The sequence below is a fragment of the Cryptomeria japonica genome, chromosome 9 (genome assembly GCF_030272615.1).
Source record: "Cryptomeria japonica chromosome 9, Sugi_1.0, whole genome shotgun sequence".
Lineage (NCBI taxonomy): Eukaryota > Viridiplantae > Streptophyta > Pinopsida > Cupressales > Cupressaceae > Cryptomeria > Cryptomeria japonica.
In genome coordinates, this window is record NC_081413.1 from 38,682,844 (window position 1) to 38,693,761 (window position 10,918).

Consider the following 10,918-nt stretch of genomic DNA (forward strand, 5'->3'; position numbering starts at 1 on the left):
AACTGTGAAACATTTATATATTTCAAGAGTTGTTGATGACACAAAGAACCACCAATTCTGTATCAAGATGCCTAATGACTTGAAACTAGGAAGGTGATGGAAATTAGTAGAAATTAATGTGTATACAATCTAAGATGCTATTGTGATGATGCTAAGACATCAAAGAGTGAAAGTATAATGATTCAATTCACAAGAATATACTAAGAAATCAATAGAAAAATTGGCCAATTATCTTTTAGGGCCAACTACTTGTGGATGAGTTAAAGTAGAGACTTAAACCTCTATAGAAACTCACCATTCTCTTTACTCCATATTTGGCACCCATCCATACTAACAAATAATACACATTAATGACACACAATGAATATAAAATCTTGTAGCATTTACATGAGCATAGAAAGGAATACAAGCATATTTTTAAGTACACACAATCTATGCATACACATAATTCTACAAAAGCACTTAGTGGCTAAAAAAAACAACAATCTATGTATTATGATTGATAATAATGTTCACTCATGAAAACCAACTCATGCATATTGTCACGTAAGAAAATAATCGCAATATTTTATAATGCTGCACAAAATATAAAAATCTTATGAATCTATGGATAAGCATACACAAATTATAATTCAAATACTTGATCATCATGCATGGGAAAATTGAAAACCTTCACAAATGAGCTTACACAGATGTATAAATATTGCACATCTAAATAAAGGCAAGCATAAGCCAAATACTTAATTCTATGCTTCTCTTTCAAAATCATTTTAATTAAAAAGCAATCCAAATGATTTCGACATAATTTTTCTCATAAATCTTCATAACATTATTGTCTAACCCTTGCCATTATTATAAAATGAAACTATACATAATTTCAAAACCTAGTAAACACATTTAAGTTCACATTGCTATTAGACATATACCGTAATTCAGGAATCAAAATGTTCCTCTAAACGCCCTAGGTTTCATACTCTATCGTGATTCTTAAGGTACGGTCTTTTAGAAGAATAAAAGACATATGCTGGACGATAATTCGGGCATATCATTATCTACAGAGCAAATACAATGATAGTCCTTACCTCACAATAACTTGATAGATCCGTGAAGAGTTTTGTATAGTAACATGAGTTATCCTTACTTCCTCACCTAACAACTTGTACGAAAAGGCTTATGAAACTTTCAAACAAATGCAGTTTAAAGACATACAGCCTAATTATTTGCCAGCGCAATGTGCGCTATGAACTGGGTACGAAAATCCATCAAAGCATAAGTTAAAGTGGATTTTTGTTAAATACTGTGGTTGGAAGCACTCTGGTCGATATGTATGCCAAAAAGTGGAAGCACAAATAAAGCGTGGAACTTTGACAGAATGTCTCAAAGAGATGTCATCTCATAGAATTCACTGATTGCAAGATATCCAACAATTCAGATTTGTAGAAAACCTTTCGAAACTTTCAAACAATGCAGTGTAGGTATAAAGCCATGGTTTTTTTGCCAATGTATCCCTCGCTTGTGCAAAAAAAGGGAGCTTTCAATTAGAAGAGAAGTGTTTGCTCATAAAAGCGATGATTTATACTAATAAAGCCTATAATCTGTTGAATTTAAGGCATGTAGGAGGCTATTGTTCCCTCTGGCATGTGTGGGCGTTAATGTCAAAACACTAAGATAATATTATGATCTCTCTCTTTGATATACTTGAATGGTAAAATTCAGAATGGCTTTGAGTCAGTCCTTCAGTTCTATGGTGTGGCGTATTCATTATTGACGCAGTCAAGGTAAGGAGGTCCAATGAAGGACAGCCTAGCCTTGCAACTTAACACATAAACCATGCAAAGCATATCGGTAACCGGTAAACAAGATGCTAGAAACAACTGATAGAACAACCAATAACAACACATAACACATAACCAATAAACAATGTGAACGGATCTTATTACAATCTGAAGAATGATACATGCCACATGCTAGATCGAAGTCTAGGATACAAACAATGCTTACAATGCAATTACAGAGTCCGCAAATCATCCTCATACCAAATCGGCTACTGGTAATCAGTCTATCGGTTCAATCCCAATCTAGACATTGGCCTTCCGACCTCGGTCCTACCGGATCAGAATCCAGCCGGTTCTACATCTTCGCCCAATATCAATGCTTTGTTTTCAATCTTCTAGCTTCTCTGATCTGACTTCTATGATGTGTCCATTATGATCAGACTCCTCTGATGTGACTTCCTTCCTTGTCTCAAATGATTCCCAAACTTCCATGTATATACCGCCCACAAATAATTACAACTTAATCAAGTCGGCCCAAAGACAAACAATTAGAATTTAATCAAGTCGGCCCAAAGACCAACCAGTTCAGGAAACTTTAATGGTAACATGTCGGCTCAATCACTCGGAAACACAAAATGATGCAAAGCCCTCCGGGAATACCAGCCAAGGCCCAAAACAACATTTCCAATGATTTGCAAGTCATGGATATCAATTGCAACGCGAAATCATCTTCGCTCAACGCACTGCAAGCTAATTAGTAAGAACACACCAATTGGGACCATACAAGAATTTCCTTACTACCAGTAACAAAGGGAAAAGCTATGAAACTCAAACATGATAACAACCATGAACACAAGAGAATAAACCCAAAACCACAATGCTAAACACTCAAATATGATGAAATGCCAACCTCTCAAGCAATTCCACTGAAAATTGCTCAACCAATAAGAACTAGATTGGCCTTCCGACCTCGGTCCTACCGGATCAGAATCTAGCCGGTTCTACATCTTCGCCCAATATCAATGCTTTGTCTTCAATCTTCTAGCTTCTCTGATCTGACTTCTATGATGTGTCCATTATGATCAGACTCCTCTGATGTGACTTCCTTCCTTGTCTCAAATGATTCCCAAACTTCCATGTATATACCGCCCACAAATAATTACAACTTAATCAAGTCGGCCCAAAGACAAACAATTAGAATTTAATCAAGTCAGCCCAAAGACCAACCAGTTCAGGAAACTTTAACGGTAACATGTCGGCTCAATCACTCGGAAACACAAAATGATGCAAAGCCCTCCGGGAATACCAGCCAAGGCCCAAAACAACATTTCCAGTGATCTGCAAGTCACGGATATCAATTGCAACCCAAAATCATCTTCGCTCAACACACTGCAAGCTAATTAGTAAGAACACACCAACTGGGACCATACAAGAATTTCCTTACTACCGGTAACAAAGGGAAAAGCTATGAAACTCAAACATGATAACAACCGGACAAAAGAGAATAAACCCAAAACCACAATGCTAAACACTCAAATATGATGAAATGCCAACCTCTCAAGCAATTCCACTGAAAATTGCTCAACCAATAAGAACTAGATTGGTGCTCCTATATCAGACTCTCGGGGTTAATTTAAACGTGAGTCCCATCACTTGGTCTAGTTCAACGATCAGTCAATAGGTACTTGCAACTGCCTTAGAGGATTCAACGATCTAACCACAGCTTCCGGTTACCTCTCCACGGTGATGTACCAGTACAAACTGCAGCCTGCCTCAATCAACGATCTGTTCAAGTCTCCACCCACTAACTACCTTAGGCTCAAGTTCTAGGATTGGTGGTCTACCTACAAACCTTGCTCTGTCTCACATTCGACGATCTGAACAAGTCCACAAGTTTCCTCAACTTCATTTCCAAACAACCGGTGCACAAACCACTATGTCCAACAACAGGTTCATGAACCAGCTTTGATACCACTTGATGTAGTCAAGGCAGGGAGGTCTAATGAAGGGCAACCCAACCTTTCAACTTAACACATAAACCACACAAAGAATATCGGTAATCGGTAGCAAGATGCTAGAAACAATAGATAGAAAAATCGATAACAATACATAACACATAACCGGTAAACAATGTGAATAAATCTTATTACAATCTGGAAATTTATACATGCCACATGTTGGATCGTAGTCCAGGATACAAACAATGCTATAATGAAATTACAAGATCCGTAGATCATCCTCATACCAAATTGGTTGGCGGTAATCATTCTGTCGATTCAACCCCAATCCGGACCTCGACCTTCCGACCTCGGTCCTACCGGATCAGAATCCATCTAGTTCTACATCTTCGCCCAATATCAATGTGTTGTCTTCAATCTTCTATCTTCACTGATCTGACTTCTATGATGTGTCCTCTATGATCGGACTCCTCTCATGTGACTTCCTTCCTTGTCTCAAATGATTCCCAAACCTTCATATATATACTGGCCACAAATAATAACAACTTAATCAAGTCAGCCCAAAGACAAACAATTACAATTTAATCAAGTAGGCCCAAAGACCAACCGGTTCAGGAAATGTGTAACAGTAACATGTTGGATCAATCACTCTAAAACACAAAATGATGCACAGCCCTCTGGGAATACTAGCCAAGGCCAAAAATAACATCTCCAACAATCTGCAAGTCATGGAGATCAACTGCAACCCGAAATTATCTTTGGTCAACACACTGTAAGCTAACCGGTAAGAACACACCAACTGGGACAATACTAGAACTTGCTTTCTACTGGTAACAAAGCCAAAAGCTATGAAACTCAAACATGATAATGACCATGAACATAAGGGAATATACCCAAAACCACAATGCTAAACACTCAAATATGACAAAATGCCAAGCTCTCAAGTAATTCCACTAAAAACTGCTCAACCAGTAAGAACTAGACCGGTGCTCCTGCATCAATTATAATATTTTTTTCTCACACTCCTTATTCATTGATTTGGCATGTGAGTATATGATATTCCTTGTAAACTTTTATCATAAAGATCTTTTATTGATCTTCGTCATACATAGGATGAGGTGATCTAAGAGTGTGCTAACATACATATCTTAGAAAGGTCTACATGGCACACTTGCAAAGATTTGACAAAAACAAACCTAAGGCATTAATTTTTTTGTTGCCATTGATAATGAAAAGGAAATAAATCCTTTCTCAAACTTATAATGCTCGTGAATTATAGCATAGTCCCGAAGCACATTTCTTTTAGCAAAGTCATTATTATTATTTCATTTTTTGAAGAAGCCCTCAAGCTAGGGCACAATAGTTAGGTTTTGAATCTTTCTCAGAAATGACAAGGTTTTTGGTAGTATGGAAGAGGCGGCATGGACAATTTTTAGTCTTCAATCTGCTCTAGGTGTTTTTTCTCCCTAAATTCTTGTCTATTTTTTTGTTTGGCATTGCAAATAGTTTGTGTTACCCGTCATTTGCTTGTTTATCAAGAGTATGGTGTTTTTGTTAAGCAAAGATTCATTTTCTCTTCTTGTAAGACAGTTTGTATTTTGTGTATTGTGGGTAACTATTATTGTATTTAGTAAGTCTTGTACAAATTTGTGTTTACATATTTTTTTAAATGATTGTGATAAGGGATTTGTTTGTGAGTATTTATGAGATTACAGTCATATAGCAATATTCTATTTGAAACTTGTGTTTAGGGTTGGAATATCTTGAATTGTGTCAATTACAAGGGTTTGTTGTTTCAAAATTCTCTATCATGATTCAAGTTTTCTTGAACTCTATCTTTGTGTAAAGAATCTAAACCCTAGTTTGAGTTAATTCTTTTGTTGTGAAGGCAGTTTTTCAATTAGAGATTTCTTTGTTCTTAATCCTAATACAGGTGTGATGATAAAATGATATTATTAGTTCTCTATAGGGGCATTGTTATCATTCTGTTATTTGTCAAGCAATTGGTAATAGTTATGAAGCAAACAATTTTCCTTCAGTTAAAGAATGTTATACAGTTTTTATACTATGTTTAAGGCATGAGAATTGTGTGTGGTCGATTAGAAAGATGAATCTTTTACTTTCCATTACTTTTCAAAGAAGAGCAATTATCAAAGGCATTATTCTTCAGTTTTGAACAATTTTTGTAAAGAACATTTGCAATGCATTATGAATAAATTACATTGCATTATATTACTGTGTATATTTCTGATGTGTGCAATAGTATATTATATGTGGACAATTTGGTTTACTATATTATATTACTATGTATATTTGCATATGCACAATGATGTATTGTATGTGAATCATTTGTGACATGTAATATTGCATCAAGTCTCAATTTGATATGAGGTTGAAGATGTTGAGAGGAGAAATAGAGATGATGCTCTGTATGTAAATTCAAAAAAATTGATATGAAAAGTGACAGATAGCTAGTGAGGCATTGTAAAAATCTATCAATGACATAGTATAGTCAATGAGACATAAAATCAGCCAGTGAGGCATTGTAAGCAATTTTTTTTAGATAAATCTAGTGAGGCAAGTTTATGAGTGGTTTTTATTCTTCAAGAGGGTTTCCCACTCGTGAATTTTTTTATGTCTATTTATGTGATGGCTTGATTTTTTTATCATTTACGTTCAATATTTTCTTTAAATTGCATCACAATCAAATCAGATTCAATTTATGCAAGTTGTTAAAATCTTGTTTGAATTTTTCAAACATTGATTCACCCCCTCCTCTCAGTGTTTCTTGTACACCAACAAGTGGTATCAGAGACAAAACCTTGTTCAAAATTTTACTAGGGTCTTCCTGGTAGGAGTACATATGGCTAGTCAAGAGGGTTTGTCCTCTATTAGAGAACCATTATTTGATGGTACTGATAATGCATTTTGGAAGTTTAGAATGAAAAGGCATTTAACCTCTCTAAGATAGAGAATTTGGGTTGCAGTAGAAATTGCATATTTAGCCACTAAAACACCTTCTAACCGTGATGAAGAAATGGCTTATGAATGTATTGCTAAGACATTCAATTCTATTTGTTGTGGTTTAACCAATGATGTTCTAGTTAAAATCATGGACTGTAAGATGCAAAATCTATATGGGATAAACTCTCAAATATTTATGAGAGTGATGAACAGGTTAAGGAAGCAAAACTACAAACCTTTAGAGATAGGTTTGAAATTCTCAAAATGATTGAAAAATAAAATATTGTTGATTATTTTTTGAGAGTTCAAGAAGTTGTGAACTCTATACATGGACTTGGTGAATAATTAAAAGAAATAGTTGTTGTAAAAAAGGTGTTAAGATCAATATCACCTAAGTTTGATTCAAAAATTTCTGCCTTGGAGGAAAGGGATATTAACAAAGTCACATTAGATGCTCTGCATGGTGTCTTTACTTCTTATGAGATGAGAATCAGTGACAACTATTCTACTAACAAACAATTTGCTTTTAAATATGTTAAAAAGGATAGCGATATTATTTTTTGAATCCGAAAACCTAGATGAACATGACATGACCTTTGTCAATAAACTAAAAAGAGGGTAAGGAAAATACAAAAGGAAATTACCCTTTAAGTGTTTTAACTATGGTAAGATTGGACATTATGCCTCTCAATCCTTATTTAAGACAATATTGGACAAGATTGGAAAGAAAAAGTTTTCTAATTACAAAAAGAAAAATGTCCTCAATAAGAAAAAGAGTTTGTATGATGATATTACAAATATTTGCTCTAATGAATCTCTTGAGGAAGGAGAAGAAACATTATTTATGTCTATAATCACTCCTAATGAAAAACAAGAGGAGAGCTAAGATGTTTTCTCAAGGGAAATAAAGTTAAGAAAATAAATTTTTTTTTTAAAGATCAAAACCAGATTGATGTTAAACTTATTTCTAATTTTAAATAGTAAATTGAAAAAGAAAATAATTCTTGAGGTGACTCTAGAAAAAGTGAATTGTAAAGAAAAAAAATGTTTCTCTTTAGAAATGGAAGTAGTTGATCTTTGAAATAAGCTTGTCATGTGTTACAAGTCATCTGATCTTTTGGACAAGTCTTGCAAAGACAAAACGTTTTCAGAAGGACAATCCTCAAATCATGTTGAAGCTAGGAAAGAGAAATCCATTCACAAGAAAAGTAAGTTTTCTAGCTATAATTTTGATTTCTTTGGTTATTGTTTCAATTGTAATCAAATTGGGCATAAATCAAATTAATGTACGATTATGTCTCTAGAAAAGAACCAAGTCTTCTAAATGGTAATCTTTATAATTTTTTAGGCAATCTTAGATGCCATAAATGCATTGATTTTGGACACATTGCTTCTTTTAGCAAAACTAATTTAGTAAAATAGTCAGACAAATTACATAAGAATGTCAAACAAAAATTAGTTTGAAAACCAAAAGGAAAATCAAAAGCATTGGTTGTTCAAATGACCTTGCATTCTATTAAGAATAATTTCTTAGTGGTAGATAGTGGTTATTCTCACCATATGACTGGTGATAAAAGAAAATTTATTCAATATGAAAACTTTTCAAGAGGCTATGTAAGGTTTGGAAATGATCATTGGATTCAGATTATAGGCAAAGACACTATATTGCTAGATAATAAAACTCTAGTGCATGATGTTTACTATCTTGAAGGGATAACACATAATTTACTCAGTGTGATTAAAATATGTGGTAATGGATTTCATGTTATTACTATCCACTAGGATGTGAAATAAAAAAGAAATTTGGTAGAACAATTGCAATAGGGTTCAGAAAAAATAGTAATATCTATAATCTCTATGAAATCATAGGCAGTAAAAAAGAAACCAGTGTGTGTTTTATGAGTCAAGTTGATGAAACAAAACTCTGGCATATCCACTATGATAACCTAGTTAAAATTAGTAAAATTCAGAATGTGAGAAATATGTCAACCTTACCAAACCAGATAACAGTGTTTGAAAAGAGTGTCAAGAAGGTAAACAAGCAAGACTCAATTTTAAGCCTAAAGAATACTCTTCCACTAAGCCACTACAACTTATATACAATACCTTGTGTGGTCATACAATGAAAAAGTCCTTAAACAATTACAGTTACTTCATGTTGTTCATTGATGACTATACAAGAATGAGATGGGTAACATTCTTGCAACATAAGGAAGAAGCCTTCAATAGGTTAATTTTTTTTAGGAAAATGGTTCAAAAAGAATCACATCTTAAAATAAAATGTCTTAGATCATACAAAGGGGGGGAGTATACTTCACAATAATTTGTTGATTATTGTGAAGAACATGGAATAAAAAGACAGTACTCAGCTTCTAGAATACCATGGAAAAATTATTTTATTGAAAGAAAAAATAGAAAAATGAAGGAGATTCCAAGAACTATGCTTCAAGATGTAAATTTATCCAATGCTTATTGGAAATAAGTAGTTCATACTTCTTTTTATCTCTTAAACAGAGTTCAATTGAGAGTGAACAGAAAATTTACTCCTTATGAGCTCTAGTATGGTAGGTTATCTAATGTTGACTACTTCAAATTTTTTGGCAGTAGATGTTATATTAAAAGAGATAATGATAATATTGGTAGATTTGAATCACGTTGTGATGAAGGTATCTTTCTAGGCTATTCTACTCATAGCAAAGCCTATAATTTTTTTAATAAAGGTTTGAAAAGAGTAGTAGAAAGTGAAAATGTCAAAGGGAAATGTTGCATAATGAGCAACAACTTTAAGATGTTGATAGTATTGTTCCATCTAAAACTGAACAAAGTCTAGAAGAAAAGAATGCTCAAAATACTGATGTGGTAACTAGTCCCAAACTATCTACTAAGATGTTATAGAAAAATCATCCTCAAGACCTAATAATAGGTGATACATCTGTTGGTATACAAGTAAGAAGAAAATTTACAAATACAAATCATCAGGTTTACTTGTGTTTGATATCACAACTTGAGCCTAAAACATATACAAAAGCTAGTAAATATGATCTATGGATCAAAGCTATGCAAGAAGAGCTTAATCAAATAGAGAAAAATAAAAACTGTGAACTTGTTCCAAGGCCCTCTGATAAAAATGTAATTGGTGCTAAATGGGTTTTTAGAAAAAAACTTGATGATAAGGTAAATATGGTTAGAAATAAAGCAAGGTTAGTATGCAAAGGATACTCTCAGATTGAGGGTATAGATTTTGATGAAACGTTTTCTCCTATAGCTAGACTTGAGGCCATAAGAATGTTCTTGGCCTATTTTGTATATAGGAACTTTAGAGTGTTTCAAATGGATGTAAAATATACATTTTTAAATGGTGATATTGAAGAAGAAGTTTATATGGAACAACCTGAAGGTTTTGTGTGTGTAGGAAAAGAAGATTATGTTTATAGACTGAGAAAAACATTGTATGGCCTAAAACAAGTTCCAAGAGCTTGGTATGCTAAGCTCTAAGACAAACACCTGCACGAATAAGGTTTCACAAAAGCTACAATAGACAACAACTTATACTTAAAAACAAAAGGTGATAGTATACTAATTCTTGTTGTCTATGTAGATGATATCATATTTGGCAGTGATGGTATTGATTTTTGCTTTGAGTTTACAAATATTATGAAATCAAAGTTTGAAGTGTCAATGTTTGGTGAACTTTCATTATTTTTGGGTTTACAAGTCAGTCAATAGATAAAGGAATCTCTATTTCCCAAACAATGTATTCTAAAGAAATGTTAGAAATATTTCAAATGAATGAGTGTAACCCTATTGGTAGACCCATGGAAACAAGTTGCAAACTATAACAAGAGGTTGATTAGCTTGTTGTACCAAAGTTCTTTAGATGATCCAAACTTTAAAGGACATTCACATTAATGTTTCTAAACCAGTGCCCATCTTTTGTGATAATAAAAGTACTATAAATATCTCAAATAATCTTGTTAAGAATTCTTAGACTAAACACACAAATATTCAATATCATTTTATCTGACAAAAGGTCTTATCTAATGATGTGATCTTGGAATATGTGGCTTCTAATAAAAAAGTGGTTGAGTGGCTGATATTTTCACTAAGCCTTTACCAAAAGTAGTTTTTGAAGGCTTGAGAGATAGAATAGGTGTCTTCTCTCTCAATTCTCTTTAATTTTTTATCTTTTTTTCATGGATTTAGGGGGATTTCATGCTTCAT